This window comes from Aotus nancymaae, unplaced genomic scaffold (genome assembly GCF_030222135.1).
Source record: "Aotus nancymaae isolate 86718 unplaced genomic scaffold, 86718_ANA_hifiasm-v0.15.2.pri h1tg000002l, whole genome shotgun sequence".
NCBI lineage: Eukaryota > Metazoa > Chordata > Mammalia > Primates > Aotidae > Aotus > Aotus nancymaae.
In genome coordinates, this window is record NW_026988413.1 from 65,493,392 (window position 1) to 65,514,784 (window position 21,393).

Here is a 21,393-nt window from a genome sequence, read left to right on the forward strand (position 1 = left end):
GACACCTAAACCCAGAGCGTAACCATCTGTGGGAGGTTCATCAGTGGCTGAATCCTGTTTCTGAAGTAGTGTTTCCATTAAATCATACTTTCATAAAGGCCCTACCCTGCCATTAGGTTTCAAATGTTTCCTGTGATGGGCAAATCATCAACTTGGAACCTTCATCCGGTCAAGACCAACTTTGGGCAACCAACTTACTTGACAAGATTTTCATTGTCTCCAGTTCCCTTGCATGTGACACATTCAGTTCTTCAATCTTCAGCTTTCGCCTTGTTTTGCAACACACACCGTCTTTGTCATCTTTCTCTAGGAACTCTTTCCTGCCATACAAGGGCTCAGAAAAGAAAACAACAGTAAACATGAGAAGGATATGAGGGAACAATTTTAAGAAAGAAAACTTCTCAAAGGTAAGGCTGTGGAAAAGTGTTTCACTTATTCCAACCTCATATTTTTCTCCCTCGGGATTGAAGCTCTGTTTTCCACCTCTGGTTCTCTGGGAGAAGAAAAAAAAAGAAAGAAATCCAAAGAACACCTGTTTAATCACTAATAAAAATGAATCTCCTCTGTTAAACTTGATTACTTTAGTTAGGTGTCTGAAAACTTATCTAATTTTCATTAATACTGTATTGGACCGCAGAATGATGTGACCGTTTGTGCCGTAGGAGAAAGAAAGTAACAAATTACATATACCATATATATCCGTTCACAGCTGCCCATCATTAGGATTTACTCACAGCCTGCATGTTTTCATAACTTACCACATATGGCCTTTCAGCTGAAAGGCTAATCCTGTGAACAAACTACACAGTTGTTTGCCCACATGTATGCAGGTGTATTGGTGTTCATTTAAAGAAAGAGTTTTTCAGCAGCAAAAGAAGAGCAGAAGGAAAAGGTCTCACAGCTCCTAAGTCCTAGTTAAGGTAAAACCAATTAAAATGCCACAGAAAAGTTCATTTTAAGCTAATTCAGGTGCAATTTGCATCCTATAGGACAGAATACATTTAGCATTTCAAAGAATACATACAGATAGTTTACAAGAACTGTAAGTACCTGAGTGTTTGCAGCCAAAGCGTTAGAAACCACCAGCAATCGCAGCACAGACTCTATGTAGATGTTGCCATTCCCATGTGCAGACCACTGTTCCTTAGAGGCCGGAAGAGACAGCAGACCCTGCTCCCAAAAATTGCTTGGACAGCTGAGATCAAGGAGCATTCCCAAGCCAGAGTAGGTACAAAATATTCCTAAACAGAAGGACGTGATGCTAGGTACATGCTAATGTTTTCTTAAAATTGCTGTGATTTCAGTTCTTCATCATGCCAAGCCCTCTGTGATTGCATCACGTGGCTAACTGCATACAATTTAATCTGTCCCCAGATAAACAAGAGTCAACTAAATGAGTCATTCAAAAAAAGTCAACATAGGATCGCACTGTTTCCATCTATATTGCCGATCAGTGTGTTTGAATTATGAAAGTGGTTAGGGAGAAAAATGAAGACTATATCCAGACTATACTCTTGACATGCAGACCCTACATCTACAACTCTTACTTCCGTAGAACAGTACAGAGACCTGCTCCTGGAAATCCCAATTGTTGTTGTCTGTGAGATCGACACATCTGCCGCGGGTCTCTTGAGCAGCAAGAGTGTCCCAATATCTGGTAGAGAGGGTGTGCGGAAGAAAAGCATGACAGAAAGAATGAGTTCTAGAGGGCTTAATCAGGCCATGCCCAAGACAGCAGTTTATTTCTGGTGCCCTGGAGCTTATATATTTTTTTACATACAGTGACTGAAGTAGGTACCATTACAAAAGTTTTATCTGGAGGGAAGAGAAAATTACAAAGTAAGCAGGGGAGGAGGTAGCAGCCAGGTTTATCTAAAGATCACTGAACACAAAACAAAAGATTCTTATCCTGTAATGATAATCTTGGTTTTTCTTTTTTTCCTTTGTTCCTGAAAAATCACTCAGTCATTCATTCATTCAATTCTGTTTTCTTCTGTCCTGTTCTGTTCTAATCTCTTCTAATGTTTTTATTTTTCAAGATGGGGTCTCTCCATTATGGCCAGTCTGGTCTTGAGCGCCTGACCTCAGTTGATCCACCCACCTGGGCCTCCCAAAGTACTAGAATTAGAGGCGTGAGCCACCACAACTGGCCTTATTCTTATGTTTTTGAGAATCAGTCTTGCTCTGTCACCCAGACTTAGTGCAGCCTCCGCTCCCTGGTTTGAAGAGATTCTCCTACCTCAGCCTCCCGAGGGAGTGAGCAGCTGGGACTACACTGCAGGCATGCACCACCGTGGCCAGCTATCTTTTTTGTATTTTCAGTAGAGGCAGTGGTTTCACCATGTTGACCAGGCTGGTCTCAAACTCCTGACTTCTGATCCACATGCCACGACTTCCCAGGCAGGCGTGAGCCACTTCGTCTGGCCTATTTATTCTTTTTATCTGATCAAAGAACAATGAGACCCAGTGGTCAGAATGGGGATTCCCTAGGCAACAAGGGAGGAAGGAACTTGGAGATGGGGCAGTGGCAGTGGCCAAGACACAGTTGCCCTGGGCTGTGCGCAGGCGGCCTGAGCATTCTTCCTCCATGAGGCCTCAGTTTTCAGAGTGTGTTCTTCCTCCATGAGGCCTGTTTTCAGAGTAACAGTGGCTGCTAGGTGATGCCTGAAGTTTGACAATAGAGAGTGTCAACCTGGAATGAATTGGGATAGCCCAAGTTGGAGTAGGGGAGGGGAATAATGGAGCCCTCCATCAACCACAGCACAGTGGGGCCGCAGTGTCCTCCCAGGCAGTTCCCACAAGCAATCGACCAGGGCCCCAGGGAGACACAGTCTAAGTCCCCACACATTGGATTATCTGAAACTTCCTTCCAGAGAGGAGAGACCGACTGGAAATTCTCTTGGTCAAGGTCAAAACCTAAAAGGATCACTGGCACACCCAACAGGCCTAAGACAATTTTTAAAAGAGTTGTTTCAAAATAGAAGAGCTGTTTCTGTGTTTTAGGTACATCTGTGCATTTCCGTATAACAAAGTTAGTTGTTTTGAACATGACAATTTAAATTTTTTTTTTAACTCCTTATGGGTACAGTCCTGTGATAGATAGGCCACGGGACTCATTATCTCAGAGTCCATGAGGCCAGAAGCTGACATCCTGCATATCTGTTTAGAATGAATGAATGAATGAATGAACAAACAAATGAGTGAAATTATTTATTTATTTTGAGACAGAGTCTGGCTCTGTCACCTAGGGTCGAGAGCAATGTCCCGATCTAGGCTCAGTGCAACCTTTTCATCCCGGGTTCAAGCGATTCTTTTTGCCTCAGCCTACCGAATAGCTGGGAATACAGGCATATGCCACCACAACCAGATGATTTTTGTATTTTTTGTAAAGACGGGGTTTCACCGTGTTAGCCAGAATGGTCTCCATCTCCTGAACTCGTGATCCGACCATCTCCCAAAGTGCTGGGATTGATTATAAGTGTCAACCACCACACCCACCCAGGGTAGAATGAATTTAAACAAGCCAGTCAAACACTCTGCCGTGAAACTCTCTGGAAGACACACAATTAAAATCAAGGGACAAATAATAATAGTAATAATTGGTGTCTGTCATCCCCGCACTTTGGGAGGCCAAGGGCAGATGGGTCCCTTGATCCCAGGTGATTGAGTCCAGCATTGCCAACATGGGGAAACCTCGTCTCCACAAAAATATAAACGTTAGCTGGGCTCCAAATTAATAAAAATAAAATAGATTAAAATTTAAAATAGGCAGGGCACGGTGACTCATGCCTGTAATCCCAGCACTTTGGGAGGCCGAGGTGGGTGGATCATGAGGTCAAGAGATCGAGACCATCCTGGTCAACAGGGTGCAACCCCGTCTATACTAAAAATACAAAACTTAGCTGGGCATGGTGGTGCATGCCTGTAATCCCAGCTACTCGGGAGACCAAGGCAGTAGAATTGCTTGAACCCAGGAGGCAGAGGTTGTGGTGAGCCAAGATCATGCCATTGCACTCCAGCCTGGGTAACAAGAGTGAAACTCTGTCTCAAAAAAAAAAAAAAAAATAGTTTGTCTGTCTTTAAAAGAACATTAAATGTAACCATTTTGTTGGATCGAGGTATTTCTTTTGGAGCATAAAATGTATGCTGTCGATGACCAATAAATACAAAATATGGTAATCTGAATTAACTCTGCACCATAGTATGCATTGTTACGAACATCGTGCACCTGAATATGTATAGTAGTGTAACCTCAATTATATCTATAAGTAATTGACTAACCAGTATGCTTTGCCTTCTTTCTTGATTTAAACTACCTTTTATTATAGGGGATTGGTAGTATCAGCTTGTTGAGCAATTGCTTTGAATCTAGTTTTCAGTGGTCAGAAGCAGCAGTTATTTGAGTGCATGAATGGAATGATGATCACTATAAGTACCAAATTACAGAAAATTTTACTACGTATTTTTCATCTGTAGTTTCTCAGAAGGGCTATGGATTATTTGAACTGTCAAATCCTTGCATACTTCTGTGACACTCCTCTCCGTCTTCTCTCTTTCTTTAATCAAAGTGTTAGGTGTGACTGTCACAACTGTTATGTTTTCCAGTAAACTGGAAGTATGATATTATTTGACACTTATGTTTGTATCCTAAATTTCACCACATAAACATCATGTTCACATGTTGATTCCTCAGGAATGAAATGAAGGTACTACCTTGAAATATATTTTGTAGAAACTTGTCATGTTGAGGTACATTTTAGCATGGTAAGTACCCTTAGCTATATGAATTTTTGCATGTTTCAGAGAGATCAGGAAATAAAATACTACAAAAAAGAAGGAGAAGGAGAAAGAGAAGGAGAAGGAGGAGGAGAAGAAGAAAGAAGAAGCAGAAGCAGCAGAAGCAGAAGACCTTATTTTTGTACCCAAGTAAGTCAAAGAATGCAGCACACTCTGAGATTGAATTATGAGTCTATTATGCCAGCAACCAAGAGATGGCTGATCCCCAAAATTCTCTCGGCCCCTAAGAAAATGTTAGGTGGTCTTTTATACCCTAGTTTTAAAAGGGAGGGGGAACTTAGCTGAAGGAAATTTTTCACAAAAGCAGAGTAAGCAAAAATTAAAAGGTAAACTATTATATGAGAAATAAAACAGTGGCAGGTGCGAGGGGTAAAGTCACAAAAGACATACAACTTACATAGGTAATGGGGGCTCTGGGCACTGGACAGCAGCTGCCTGCATTTCCGGGCTCTGTTTGTACCACTTAACACAGCCTCTTATCAACAAATGCATTCCTGGAGGTGCCCAGTGTCAGCCCGCCCCAGCTGCTACATACTCTGGTTCTGTACTGAATGGTGGGAAAATAACTAAAGTGTAGAAGCTAAGATGGAGTCTATACAGCTCAGGAAGCTAACATAAAGCCTGAACAGCTTTTAGCCTGAGAAAGAGAGAGTTAGTTTTAGCTGGCAAAAAGCAGGTTATCACACTATGAAGTACAGTTTACATCAACCCGCTGTCACTACATGTGGAGAAATCCACAAAAGCGCTAGTCAACAACAGGAGAAAAACAGCAGTTAACACGTCCTGCGGAAAAGATACGCCTTCCTAGAATTCCGTGCCAAGGCATCGCCTCCGTAATCTTAAGGGAGCAAAGTATTACTTTTTAGACAGCGTTTCTATTTTGGGCAAATACTACTACGGCCCAGGATGGCGCCATGATTCCCTTTCCATTTTGCAAATATGCTGGCCCGAGGAAGGAGAAAATAAGGTATCATGATAAAAGGTGATTGACAACCAGCCAAGATGAACCTTTCCTAGGGAGTAAGGGAGGCCTGAGGAGTGAAGTGGTGAAAAAACACCACCACTGCAGTCCAGCCCGCCCACCCGCTTACCCGCGTGGACCAAAGGCTGTGCCATAGCCCCCAGCTGCCTCTGGGGAAGTGGGACCTTGCCCCACCCCCACCCCACCCCCACCCCCTCTTCAAAAACAGTGTTCACTTTGTGAGGTGAGGCCTGGCGATCACCCATGTAAATGTCAACTGGCAAAGTGTGGGGGGAGGGGAGAGAAGATGGAGGCCCACCCGGCTGGCTCCAGAACGTTTCCACCCAGGATGGTGGGGGGCATGGTGTTGGGGGGAACTCACCCCACAAACTCACTGGATTGGAGTAAAGGGGCGGGGGGGGGGTGCTTAAAAAAAAAACCAACTCCTCATAAAGCCCAAGTAGAAGAGTCTATGCGCATGAAAGTCACCAACAAAGAAACACAAAGTACTGATAAAAGAACAGTAGGGCTCCCACCAGGGTGGAGGTTCCCTAGGCAACAAGGGAGAGAGGGAGGGGCCTCCAGATGGGAGGAAGAGAAACCGGTTGCCCCAGGCTCTGTGAAGTCGTCAGACAGACCTCCCTCCACCCCACCTCGATTTTCCATTACAGTGGCTACTAGGTGATGCCCGAAGACAACTGATGCTTGCAGCTGTCAGCACGGAAAAGAAGGGAACCTTGGATCGCTCTGGGTCACAATGGAGGTTGAGGGGGAGTGATTCAGGCATGCCATGTTGCTGGCTTCTCCCCTTTCCCTCTCAGACCAGGCCGTTTCTGGGCCCAGGGAGTCCTCTCAGGTGATGTCCACCTGCAACTAGTCAACCAGAGCCTCCAGGGGACACGGCCTAGGCAACCGCCCATGGGTTCATCTGGAACTTCAATTCCCCTAGAGAACAGGAAGAGGAGACCAGGGTCAGGGGCATGTGGACAGAGGCTAGGGGTGGAGATGGGACATATCTAAGATGGAAGTCCAGTCCATAGCGTTTCCGAGTGGACTCCAGACCCACCACCTCAGAGTGGCAATACCTGTTACAGGGAAACAAAAGTCCGTGAACTCCACACTCCTGGAGACAGCGTGGATTTCACGGGGAGAAGACAGCCTGCAGCATGCTTCCTCCCATCCCGGGGTCAAGTTTTCACTCCCAAACTTCACATTTCTTCCCCCCCCCACAAAGTTCCACTCTTGTTGCCCAGGCTGGAGTGCAGTGGCATGATTTCAGCTCACCAAAACCTCCACATCCTGGGTGTAAGGCATATTGCCGAGTCAAAATGAGGAAACTGAGGCCAGTGTGAGAAAATGAGAATCCAATTTATTCAGCTCCCAGGTGAGGTTCTGCGGTCCGGGAAGGGGCCAGAGAAGTCACACTGGGCTTCTCAGGGTGTGGGGTTTTATAGGGAATAGAGGTAATTGATTGGTCTTTAGGGAAACAAAGAGCTGACAGTTTCATTGGTGAGTTTCATTGGTGAGGGGGTTTGATTGATCACTAGGGAAACAAAGAGCAGACAGTTTCATTGGTGAGGGGAAGTCAAGGTGCCGATGGGATGAGCTACCATCGGTTGCCAGGTGGGACTACTAGTGGGTTGACCAGCTGGAGAGGTCAATGTTAAGCTGCCATTGGACAAATCTTTGGTGGGCTTTTTAAATTTTGAAGGGGTTGAGTGAGAAATGCAGGAGTGGGTGTGTGGAGCCTGCATGGAGAGGCCAGATAGGAGTGGGTGTGCGGAATGATGACTTCATTATCCGGCACAGGGAGTGGTAAGTGTGTCCATTTAGCTGCTGGTGAGGCAGCCAGCCTTACACTGAGTTCCAGTGATTCTTCTGCCTCAGCCTCTCGAGTAGCTTGGATTGACAGGCATGTACCACCATGCCCAGGGAATTTTGTATTTTTAGTAGAGATGGGGTTCCTCCATGTTGCCCTGGCTGGCCTTGAACTCTCGACCTCATGTGATCCACCCACCTAGGTCTCCCAAAGCTCTGGGAGGACAGATGTGAGCCACTGTGCCCAGCAGCCTAGTATGCATTTATGAATCGTGTTCCCCAGAGTCCACCCTCTGGTGAATCAGTCAGTGCCAGGAGCTCTCGACCAGCAAGAGGATTCCAACCTGAGTGGGGGGTGCACAGGAAGAAAAGAAGGCAGACAAAGTGGGTTCAGGAGGGTTGAGATGTCAATGCTTCACCAACAACTTTATTTCTCAAAGGCTTTGATTATATACATTTTCCAGACTCTGGTTTATGTCAGTGCAAGAGGAAAAGCTGATCACTAAATCACATGCTCTATACAATAAAGATGGCAGATACACAATCAGTAATCTCAAAAGGTAATGATTATTTTGGAGGTTTACAAAGACCTAATTTCTCAAGACCACCTTGATCTTTCTAATCACATTGTTCCTCAAGAATGCACGTCTTTCTGGTTATCTTTTAACTAGCCTCTCTCCTTGCCTCTTTTCATCTCTCAATCTCAAATTCCTTCCTCCTGGAGACACTGTGTCTAGGCTCAACCACCCATATCGTGTAGCTTGCCTTGCAAGCTTTCACATGGGTGGGCTCCCCACAGGTCCTCCATTTTTGTTTTTGAGGTGCAACTCAAATAAATTAAGCTGCAGTTGACAAAGGGAGGTGAACAAGATTCCGGAGATCAAAGGCAAGAGGAGAAGTACCAAGAGCACTAAAGCTCCTAAGCCAATTATAAAAGATAAGGATGGTATTTTAGACCAATGCATCCAAGAGGACAATGTGTCTACAATATCTTTTGCTATCAAGTCATCCTGAGGGAGTTGTTCTCTTGAAACATCTATAGCATATATTTGTCTTTGTAGTTTGTTAATATCCAGAGACAAATTGTTATGAGACCACATACCTTGCAAATGGGCCTTAACTAAAGGCCACTGCCATTCAGAAGCATTGTATTCTTTATTGGTAACACAGATAAAAGAAAATTCAGCATGACATCAAAGTGAAAGATGATTTTGAATATTATACACTTTGTCTCCAAGGAGAGTAACAGTTTCTTCTAAAGCATTTATATTTGCTTCTAATTTTTTATCTATATCCATTTGAGTTCCTAAAGATGTAGAAATATTCCTTGCTAAATGATTAACATATGCAGCAGTTTGTATATTATAAACCAAACTAACAGCAGCAGTAGCGGCTGTAGCAACAACAGTAACAATTGCTATAATACTGGCAATAAGCATTCCTATAAATCTTTTAGGACGTGTCATTAAATCTCTTACTTGTTGTATAACTCATAGTCCCCTATCATCATACCAAGGTCCAGAAACATTAACAGGGAGCATAATGTAGGGAGGCTGATGAACAATCATAATAACAGGAGTAGGAAAGACAGTTGAATCAATACAATTAGTAAGAACACAATCAGGGCAAGTTATAAAATAACGTCCACTTTTTCATCTATAGATATATTCCCATATAGAATAGCATAAGGAGAGGCTACACAAGCCTGTTCATAAATGATTTGTAGCTGAGGGGAATGGCCACCTCTAATACCAGACTTCATACCACTAGGATACAAAGCCAAAAACAATCTCCAAATAGAAGAATGAATTTGACCAGAGGGAGTTGTTAAAAGAGGAGTGATCCACCCTCCGGGACTTTCATGCCGATCATCTCCTGTTGACAAAGGAGCAGAAACAGACCAATCATGTAAAACAAGACCCAATGGTAAAGTCTATGTTACAACTTGCTCATGATAACATCATTTCCAAGGAGGAATTCCCGAAAAGGACTGTATAAATGAAACACAAGAGGGGTCTTTTGATGAAGGAGGAATCTGAAATGTTGCATTTTCAGATTCCTTAATTCCCAAGCAAGAAATTCCCCAATCCCAATTGGCATAAGTTTCTTCTCCTGGTCTAAAATCAGGCTCTCCCTCAAATGTCCATTGGTCTCTATATCCTATATCTAAGCAATTAGGTCCTGAATTAGAATGTTGATTTAAAGAAGTTCTCAATAATGTGCCTCCCCAAATGCAGGAAGCATAAAACCACAAAGGAGGGGCAGCAGCCTGAACAGTGAATGCATATGCTGCCTTCTGTGGTGTAATATGCGAAGATGAGGGGAGCCCAAAAACAGAGGTGTCATTTAAGTACACAGTAACTGATGGATCATTCCAAGTAACAGGACGCAACACCGGAGGGTCGGGCACATAAGCCCATAATGTTTGATCTTGTGCTCGGCCCCCAGGAACCTGACAAGCCAAAATGGCCAACATGGCTATAAACATTACAGTCTGAGTTTTTGGGGTACCCTGTGAGTCTATAAGTTGGTTAGCTTCATTGCAAAGACATTTTATCTGGCCCATCGTAGGAACAGGAAGACGCTGAATGTTCTATGTCTGGTGACACTTCCTTCAGCGGTGTCAAAGAGGTGGAGGTGGTGGTGTTAGATGCAGCCATCTGAAGCTCAGGATCAAGGTTCCTGTTTTTCCCAACGACAGGAGGTCCATGTTTCACCAACCGCTCCGGTACCCACAACAGGCTTTCAGCAGATCTATGGAAAACACAAACATGTCCTCGTCCCCATATTACAACGGGATCACGTCCATTCCCCTTGTTAGTTAAGACATCCTTCCACAGCACCTCAGCTTGTGCTCTGGGACTAGGGTGCCAAAAACGCTCAGCAGCAGAACGTCCTTCTGCATCAAAAATCAAAAAATTTAAAATATATAGAGCATGTCTAAGCCAAGTATGAGGAGTCTTATGTAAATCAGCTCCTGACTCCCCCTGTTTTATTTTTTGAAAAGTTAATTTTAAAGTTGCATGAGTGCGTTCTACAATTTCTTGTTTTTGTGGATTGTAGGGTATACCTGTATGATGTTGAATATGAAACTGAAAGCAAAAATGATTAAATCCTTTGCTGGTGTAAGCAGGAGCATTATCTGTTTTAAGGATTTTAGGGGGGCCTAAAATAGAAAAGACCAATAAGCAATGGGCTATAACATCTTTAACAGCTTCACCTGTATGAGCAGAAGCCACTAAAAAATGAGGAAAAGTATCAATAGTTACATGTATATACTGAAATTTACCAAAAGGTGTAAAATGAGTGACATCCATTTGATATACATAGCCACTCTGTAGTCCTCGAGGGTTAACTCCATAATGGAAAGGAACTGGCAAGTGAGGAAGGCATGCAGAGCATTGTTTAACAATTTTTCAAGCTTGTTCCTGAGTAATTTTAAATTGTAAATGAAGACTGTGAGCATTCTGATGATGTAAAGCATGAGATGCCTGTACCTGTTGAAGAGGAGTTAACACTGGAAAAATAGAATGAGTGAGAAGATCAGCCTGTTGATTTCTTTCACTAAGAGGTCCTGGCAGATTAGAATGAGCCCGAATGTGACCTATAAAAAAGGGATGAGAGCGCTGTTGAAGAGATTCCTGCAGAGGGATCAAAAGGTGAATGATAAAGGAGGAATCAGTTGAGCACAAGGGAGCAGTCTCCAAGTGCTGAACAAGTTGAACAACGTATTGGCTATCAGAGTAAATGTTAAGAGGAACATGCCAATGAGATAAGACAAATTGCACTGCAAGGAGCTCAACTCGTTGAGCTGAGGTTTTCTGAGTGTGAAAAGAAAAGGGCTGTTTATTAACTGAGCCAGCAGCAATGCCAGATGAGGATCTCTCCGTGAAAGCCAGGTGTGCTTGTGTTAAAGGTGTCTTAACACAGGTCTGAGGAAAAATGAGCGAATTAAGAGTGTAAAATTGTAAATTTTTATCAGCAGGAAGATGACAACTTATGTTTCCTGGAAATCCAGCAAAAGCAATTTGCCAGGTTTCTGAGAATTGCCAAAGCCAAGTTTGTTGAGGGCCTGTATAAGGAACCACAATTTCTGGAGGCTCGTATCCAAACAGCAAGGGTACGAGTCCTGCATTTAGCAACCAAAGCTGCAACTAAATCATAATAAGAAGTCACTACCTTTCCACGACTAGCAGGGAGGTGTAGCCATTCTAATATCCCCTGCTGTCAGAAAACACCTGTGGGTGTGTACTGTGTACATAACACACAAAAGTTCCAGGATGTCTTGTCCAGAATTCTATTTAATTTTTGTTCTGCCAAGGCTTTTTGAACAATCTGGAGTGTTTGTATGGCTTCAGGAGTAAGCTGGTGTGGGGAAACCGGGTTGGAAGGTCCCTTTAAAATATCAAATAAGGGTTTTAAGTCTCCGGTGGTAAGTTTGAGACTAGGTCTGATCCAATTTAAATAACCTAAAAATTTTTGAAAATCATTGAGAGTTTTTAATTGAGAGGTATTTAATTTTGGAATTTCATAAGACAATTTTTGTGACTCAATTACTTGTCCTAAATAGTGATAGGGGGCAGAAGATTGGATTTTCTCTCGAGCAACCACAAGACCAGCATTAGTCAAACATTTCTGCAATTGCACAAAAGCGGATTGCAGAAGAACATCAGTCGAGGCAGCAATTAAAATATCATCCATATAGTGAATAAGAAGAATGTCAGTATATTGTTGTCGGACTGGAAGAATAGCCTTTGCAACAAAAGTCTGACAAAGGGTAGGGCTGTTAGCCATGCCCTGAGGCAACACTACCCATTCATATCTATCCCAAGGTTGTTCATAATTAGTAGGTGGGATGCTAAAGGCAAATCTTTTACAGTCTTGTGGGGAAAGAGGTATGGTAAAAAAACAGTCTGTTAGATCAGTAATAAATAATTTCCATTTTTGAGGTATTGTCACAGGGGAAGGCAGACAAGGTTGGAGAGGTCCCATTATTTCCATAGTTCATTAACTTTTCTTAAATCCTGTAAAAGTCTCCATTTACCAGATTTTTTTTTTATAACAAAAATTGGACAATTCCAAGGGCTCTGAGTCGGTCGAATATGTCCTGCCTCAAGTTGTTCCCGAACCAACTCTCTAGCGGCAGAAATTTTTTCTTTAGATAAGGGCCACTGCTCTACCCACAGTGGAGAGTCAGATTTCCAGCAAATAGCATCAGCATGGGCACCAGGAAGATTAGTGGCCCCTAGGAAAAATACCCTAAGCCCCATCTGTCACACTTTGGAGAAGTACAAATAGGCTCTGATATACCCTGTAAATTTTTAACTAGGCCTTTACCTTCTTGATAACCTTGTTTTTTCATGAGTAGCCAGGCAACATTTTCTGTAGTAAGTCTAGCTCCCATTGCCTCCAAAACATCTCGACCCCATAGATTGACTGGGAGTCCAGAGAGAACATAAGGATGCAAATGTCCTTCATGTCCTTCATTATCATTGCATTTTATTTTATTTTGAGACAGAGTTTCGCTCTTGTTACCCAGGCTGGAGTGCAATGGTGCGATCTCGGCTCATCACAACCTCCACCTCCTGGGTTCAGGCAATTCTCCTGCCTCAGCCTCCTGAGTAGTTGGGATTACAGGCACGTGCCACCATGCCCAGCTAATTTTTTGCATTTTAGTAGAGACGGGGTTTCACCATGTTGACCAGGATGGTCTCGATCTCTTGACCTCGTGATCCACCCACCTCAGCCTCCCAAAGTGCTGGGATTACAGGTGTGAGCCACTGCACCTGGCCCCATCATTCCATTTTAGTAACAGAGTAGATTGTTTAGGATTTTCTCTCATTCCAATACCTTGTAAGGATGTCATGGAGGGAGAACAAGGCCATTGTAAAGGCCAGTGATTAGCTGAGATAATAGAAATATCAGCTCCAGTGTCTAGTAATCCTGTAAAGGGCTTGCCATTAATCCATAATGTTAACTCAGGGTGAGAGGAGGTAATTGATTGTACCCAATAAGCTCAGTCTGAAGATCCAAAACCTGAGCGTCCCAGTGTCTCAGTGGAAAGAGAAATCACCTATGGAAGTATTCACAGGTATAATAAGAAGCTGTGCTATAGGCTTGTCAGGAGTTAAAGTAAATATTCCAAGAGGTGCCCAAGCCATGACTTTAACTTCCCCTGTATAATCAGCATCTATAACCCCAGGAAGGACCTGCAGTCCTTTCACAGTCCATCCACTCCTGCCTAACAAAAGGCCAAAATGACCCTGTGGCAAAGGACCAAAAATTCCTCTACGGAATAGCCTGAGGACCCATCTCTGGGGTTAATACTTCTCGGGAGGAGGGACAGAGGTCAAGTCCTGCACTGCCTGGTGTTGCCCTACAGAGCTGAGAAATGGGTTTGCCATTCCTGGATTCAGTGTCTCCTGGAGTACAGGTGCCCCGAATTTCTGTGGGCATCGGGATGGCCCCCTCTGACCATTTCCCAACTTAGGCTGTAAGTAATTTCCCTGTGCATCCCGCTTAGAGCGGCGCTCATTAGCCCAGTGATTTCCTCTATGACAACAAGGACATTCTCCAGGTTGCCATCCAGAACCATTATTTGTCCCTGCCACTTGAGTTTCTTTTCCACTTGGTAATTCTCCCATACATTGCCGAGCTATATGTCCAGAATTAACACATCTAAAACACTTAGGACCCTGTCCTCCTTTGTTATTAAATTTATTTTTTACATAAGCGGCAACAGACATTCCTGCTTGAGCTGCAGCCATAGCCAGCCCCTGCTGATAGGTAGGACCTATATCAGCACACAAACGAATGTAATCAGCAAGAGTACCTTTTTTCTTCCATGGCTGTATGGCTGCTTGACAGGCTGGATTAGCATTTTCAAATGCCAATTGTTTAACTAACAAAGTGCCAGCCTCTCCATCCTGAACCAACCTGCCCACTGCCTGTAAAAGGCGGGACACAAAATCTCGATATGGCTTGTGAGGTCCCTGCTTAACCATTGCCAATTCTTCAGTTTTTACCTCTGTGCTTGGCAAGTGTTTCCAAGCTTGTAAAGATGAAGTATTTTTTGTCCATATGCTATCTCAGGAAAGTGAGTTTGCACATTAAGATCTTCATACTGTTCTTTACCAACAAGCATATCAAAAGGAACAGGTATTTGGTGAGTACAATTTCTCTGCACTTGATCCAAAGCACGGTCCTCATAGTCAGCTCTCCAAAGGAGATAGTCACCTCCGGAGAGGAAGCTTTGGCTAACCGGCCCCAATCATCAGGAGGTAAGGCTTCTGTAGTTAAATTTTCTAAAAGAGAGGTAGTATAAGGAGCTGTAGGACCGTACTGAGCAACTGCTTCTTTTATTTCTTTCAATGTCTTAGGAGGGATAGGGTGATATCTGTGAACTACTTGTCCCTGTGCATCTTGGACTTCTACAACAGGAAAAGGAAAAGGAAGCATGCTATCCACATCAGAAAATCCTCTCTGATTAGACAATAAAGCATGAGTTAAACGAGTCATAGGAGCGATGTCAGTGGATCGTAGCGCTAGAGGCATACTCCCAGTAGAATAGCCTCCCACACCCATTTCATTCCTCTGTACTACAGGGAAACACTGTTGATTAGAGACGGTGTGTGAGCAAAGCGAAAGTAAATCCTGAAACGGTTTTAAACAATCTGGAGGCAAGGTAAGCATAATGGGACCAGACTGCCAATTAGGCATTGTTTCTGGAGGAGTACTGGACTGCACTACAACCTCAGTTAAGGGAACACCACAGGGATTAAAATCATACTCACTATGACGACTGCAAGAACCTCGTTCCACGATTTCCTCTTGCTCAGGCAGCACTGGAGGAAAATTTGAATTCTCCGGCATGAAACTGGCCTGAGCTTGGTATGTAGGTGGGGCAGAAGAGGGCAAAGAAGGAGGGTAACAAGGAGCAGAAGGTAATGAAGAAGGGCAAACACATTCACGAAGCTTGCTCCAAACAGTAGTTAACACAGCAGTCTGAGGAAGGTTCTTATTATAGTAACAAAATTGATCAATTTGTTCCCCAATAAGTCCCCAAGACTTTTCATCCAAAATTCCACCTTCAGGGACCCAGGGACACCACTCATGAACAATTTGCAAAAACTCCCACACTTGACCGAGTTTTATTTCATGACCTCGAGCCTTAATCATAGAATGTAATAAATGTACAAACAACTTATGTTCCTTCGATTCAAGTTGCCCCATTTTTTACTCCTGATTATTCTTACTTGCAAACCTTTTGTATTTAAAAAACTCTTTAGAACTTTGTTACTTACTGTGATCTCCACTCACTTAAGTGTCACTGAAATCCCCAATCTCAAGCCCCACGTTCGGGTGCCACATCTGCCAGAAACTCTCGACCAGCAAGAGGATTCCAACCTGATTGGAGGGTGCACAGGAAGAAAAGAAGACAGACACAGTGGGGTCAGGAGGGTTGAGAAGTCAATGCTTCACCAACAACTTTATTTCTCAAAGGCTTTGATTATATACATTTTCCAGACTCTGGTTTATGTCAGTGCAAGAGGAAAAGCTGATCACTAAATCACATGCTCTATACAATAAAGATGGCAGATACACAATCAGTAATCTCAAAAGGTAATGATTATTTTGGAGGTTTACAAAGATCTAATTTCTCAAGACCACCTTGATCTTTCTAATCACATTGTTCCTCAAGAATGCACGTCTTTCTGGTTATCTTTTAACTAGCCTCTCTCCTTGCCTCTTTTCATCTCTCAATCTCAAATTCCTTCCTCCTGGAGACACTGTGTCTAGGCTCAACCACCCATATCGTGTAGCTTGCCTTGCAAGCCTTCACACGGGTGGGCTCCCCACAAGCCAGGAATCTAGTTCAGTGAACCCCAGAGCACCCACATCTGACCTCTAAGATCGGAGTCCGCACACTACACATCGCTCCATGCAGGGTCTCACCACGAGAACATCACTGGCGTCCCAGGCCATTAGTGATACAGTTCCTATGACTTAGAAATCACTCACACAAACTCACTGTGATAGATCATATGTCTAGAAATGTATGCCACAGTCATAAGCTTTCTTCCTTAGCGTCTCTATGATTGGTTTCACTAGGTAAGATTTTCCTTAACCGTTTATTTTTAAGTTGAGGAGTTTATCTGGGAAATATGAGAGGTATAGATGCCACAAGTGGCAGAGAGAAAAGTCTGAAACATGCCCCTTCCATCCAAGTGGGAGCCTGGCCTCGACCTCCCCAAATCATACACCTAGTGGGGAAGCCCAGCAGGGACCCTCTGTCTGTCTAGATTCCTCTCGGCCTCTCTAAGCATGCGCTCTTTCCTTGCATGGAAGAGGCAGGGCCCTCCCTCTCCCCGGAAACGAAGGTCTTAGGACCTACAGTCAGAGAAGACACACCCTGTGTGAGAAGTCACCCTGGGGGGCTTCGTTATGCAGGCTCCTGTGAAGACGGGTCCCAGAAATGAAATGTGTCTGGCCTGTTCTCTGATTCATCTGTCTCTGATGAGTTGATGTTTCAGGCGAAACTTCAAAGGGACAAAGGCAAAGCTCTCCCTCTGCCCCGACATGACCTTTTAGTGAGCAGCAAAGGATGACAGTCTCCCCAGGCCCAGGTCACCAGATACCCCGATCCGTTTCTCCCCTCCCTCCCAGTGGGATTCCACACATCAGTCTTTGGGATTGGGTGACACGAAGTCCAAGTTACTTAACTGAGTCACTAATGGGGAGAGGGGATCAATGGAGTCAACCTATGGCAGAAATGACATGTCATTCAGAGCCTAAGGAAGGGCCGGCCGCAGTGAAAGGCCACAGGGTGCGAACTTGCTCTTTTTTTCTTTTTACCCACTGAGACAGAGTCTCATCCCTGTCGCCCAGGCTGGAGTGCAATGGCATGATCTCGGCTCAGTGCAACCTCCGCCTCCCAGGTTCAAGCGATTCTCCTGCCTGCCTCAGCCTCCCAAGTTGCTGGGATCACAGGTGCCCACCACCACACCCGGCTAATTGTTTGTATGTTTAGTAGAGATGGGGTTTCATCACGTTGGCCAGGCTGGTCTCGAACTCCTGACCTCATGATTCTCCCTCCTGGGCCTCCCAAAGTGCTAGGATAACAGGCGTGAGCCACTGCACCTGGCCCACATGCTTGCTCTTCAAGGGTGAAATCCTGGTGGCTCATGCCCATCATACCAGCACTTTGGGAGACCCAGCAGGGAGGATCACTTGATGTCAGGAGTTCGAGGCCAGCCTGACCAACATGGCAAAACCCCATCCCTACTGAAAATAGGAAAAGTAGCCAGGCGTGGTGGTGCACGCCTGTCATTCCAGCTACTGAAGGCTGAAGCAGGAGAAAAGGAGACTCTTCCCACCCCACCATGTCCCCCAACACCCAGCCACAGCCAGACTTCTTCTGGGGTGGTGCCTGCTTCTGAATGAATGGAGAGGAGCCCAAGGCTATGGGAGCCATCACCTCCGACTCCAGAAGGGAAACAGAGCTTTCTGCATTTGAATGGGGCTCTAGAAGGCAGTGCTGCTGCTACTTCCAAAACGATGTGCCTCACTTTGCCTGGCACAGAGCGAGACTCCATCTCAAAAAGAGAAGAATGAAAAAAAGAAAAAATATTAGCACATCAGTTGTGGTCAAGAATCAGTCCCTGGAGGCCAGGCACAGTGTGGCTCGAGCCCATCCATCATCCCAAAACTTTGAGATGCTGGGTCAGGAGGATTGCAATGAAGTGATGAGACCCTGCCTGTAGAAAACATTTACAAACTGATCTGAGGGGCTGGGACTGGTGGCTCACACCTGTCATCCCAGCACTTTGGGAGGCCAAGGCTGGTAGATCCCCTGAGGTCGGGAGTTCCAGACCAGCCTGACCAACTTGGTGAAACCTCATCTCGAATGAATGAATGAATGATTTGGACACAGTGGTGTGTGCCTGTGGTCCCAGATACTCTGGAGGTTGAGGCAGAAGAATCTCTTGAGCCAAGGAGTGTCTGGACTGCAGTGAACGAGCTATGATGGCACCACTGCACTCCAGCCAGGGTGACAGAGTGATACACTGTCTCTAAATCAATAAAATCATTGGAAGGAGCTGTCCCTTTCTTACTTTCAATGGGTGGATCTCTTTAGGCCAGGTGAAAAACAAGAAAAAGAGAGAAAGAGAGGGAGGGAGGGGGAGAGAGAGAGAGAACAGGTGTGAGGAGGCGTATCTGTTTGATGACTAAGAATACACAAACCCAAATAAGGAAAAAAAAAAAAAAAGATGTGTGTAGATGTGTAGGATTCGGTAAATGCATTCTGTTTTCTTTTCTTTTCTGGAGAACACCTGTAATCCCAGCAACTCGGGAGGCTGAGGCAGGAGAATCTCTTGAACCCGGGAGGTGGAAGTTGCAGTGAGCCCAGGCTGGAGGGCAGTGTGGTGCAATCTCAGTTGATTGTCACCTCCACCTCTTGGGTTCAAGTGATTCTCCTGCCTCAGCATCCCGAGTAGCTGAGACTACAGGTGCACGCCACCACAGCCAGCTAATTTTTGCATTTTTAGTAGAGACGAGGTTTCACCACGTTGGCCAGGATGGTCTCGATCTCTCAAACTCATGATCTGCCCACCTCGGCCTACCTCCCAAAGTGATATGATGACAGGCATAAGCCACCCACCACTCCCAACCCTGTTTTCCTGAATTTCCATATGGTGCAGTCATCATAAAGGTCAGCGGACCAGCCTGGCCCACGTGTCGAAACCCCATATGTCTCCACTAAAAATATAAAAAGCAGCCGGGCATGGTTGCATGTGTGCCTGCAATTCCAGCCACTTGGGGAGGCTGAGGCACAGGAATAGCTTGAGCCCAGGAGGTGGAGGTAGCAGGGAGCCGAGATCGTGCCATGACAATGCTCCAGCCTGGGTGCCCGAGTGAGACCCCGTCTCAAAGAAAAGATGAAAAATATATTTCTCAGAGCTGACAAATGGGTAGATTCAGTATGAGATGAACACGGGATGGTGGCCAAGCTCAGATCGCAGTTTTCCTGCCCGGTCGGTGTAGCCTTGCTATCGTATAAAATGGACCCCACAGGCAGTAACACTTTCATTAATTATTAGTCCACGTAGAGCATCCGTACATAGCACATCGCATGCCGGTTTTCTTTGGTTTTCTCTCTCTCTGTTTCTGTCTTTGGACACTAAACTCCTGAGTCACAACCAATTAGATCCTGTCTGTAGAAAACTTGTAAAAATGATCTGGGCACAGGCCAGGCATTGTGGCTCACGCCTGTCATCCCAGCACTTTGGGAGGCTGAGGCAGGTGGATCACCTGAGTTCAGGAGTTCAAGAGCAGCCTGACCAACATGGTGAAACATTTTCTCGAAAAAACTAAACAAATAAATAAATGATCTGGGCACAATGGTACATGCCTGTGGTCCCAGGTACTCTGGAGGCTGAGGTGGAAGAATCTCAAGCCAAGGAGTGTCCAGACTGCAGTGAATGAGCTAGGATGACACCACTGCACTCCAGAATTTAAGTCTCTCTCTCTCTCTCCCATTTCTCCCTCTCTTTCTCCCTCTCTCTTTCTTTCTGTCTCCCTCTCTTCCTTTCTCTTTCACTTTCCATTTCTTTCTTTCTTCCTTTCTCTATCTCCCTCCCTGCCTCCCTCCATTTTTCTCTCTCTTTATCCTTCCTTCCTTTCCTTTTTTTTCTCACGGGATTGCCCAGCTAGGATTAACAGGCAGCTGCCACCATGCCCAGCTAAGCTTCATTACTATTATTATTTTGAGAGAGTCTCACTCTGTCACCCAGGCTGGATTGCCATGGCATGGATCTCGGTTCACTGCAACACCAACCTCCCTGGTTCAAGTGACTGGCCTGCCCCAGCCTCCTGAGTTACTGGTATGACAAGCATATGTCACCACACCTGGCACATTTTTATATTTTTCATAGAGAAGGGGTTTTGCTATGTTGGCCAGCCTGGTCTTGAACTCCTGGCCTCAAGTGATCCACCTGGCTCGGCCTCCCAATGTGCTGGAATTACAGGCATGGGCCGCCTCATCCAGCTCAGCCAATCTTTTTAATATGTCATAGAGAATGTGTTTCCTCAGCCATGGGGTGGTAAGATGAGGTTTACTCAGCCTGTATAGGGCTAAAGGGGTAAATTAGTGTGATTTGTGATGTGGATTTGGAAAGAGTGTGTGTGAGTGTGTGTGTGTGAGTGCATGCACTTGCATGCTGTGGTAGAGGGAGTGGGGAGATAGAGAGAGAGAGGGGAGACCATCCCAACCATGGGGACCCAGAAATGGTGTTTGATTTGCATCTGTCTAGTCGCCCATCTGTCTGCAGATGACTGATGATTCCACAAATGAGGACAAGCAGCATCTATTGAGCTATTTCTTTCTCCCTCTCGTGTGTGTCATCTCTGTGGTGGAAAAAGGGACAAAAACAGGCTCTTATGGGAAGTTGTCCTCACACATCTGAGGAATCTAAAGGCAGGCTGCTGACCAAAAGAAGGGCATCCTATGTGACACTGTCCTACCCAGGCACCCTAGAAATGCTTCTTAGTTTTCATGCTGGGGCTGTCAGCTTATCCTGTAAGTAAGTCAACCTGCCCCCACACCCAGCAACAACAGCACAGTCCCGGGTGGTCCAGTCTCATCCCATCTGGCCCACCCAGGCCATCTGGTGAAACTGTCGCTGGCAAATTTGAAAGCAGCCTCAATGCAGTTCCCCTGGGGGGGAGGCTCCTGGTGGGCCTTTTGGGGTCCTAAGAGGATTTAGCACCGAAAAACCCAAATCTAACCCACCCACTGCAGCTCGATCACTGACTCT

The 21,393-nt window shown here is 45.0% G+C and overlaps 1 long non-coding RNA gene across 1 annotated transcript; it reads left to right on the plus strand.

Moving 5' to 3' along the window:
* The first annotated feature begins 341 nt into the window (after nt 1–341).
* LOC135270143 (uncharacterized) lies at nt 342–6,949 on the plus strand. Its single transcript, XR_010338392.1, has 3 exons — nt 342–407; nt 4,804–4,926; nt 6,430–6,949. It is a non-coding gene; the product is annotated as an uncharacterized LOC135270143 (long non-coding RNA).
* Nucleotides 6,950–21,393: the final 14,444 nt, after the last annotated feature.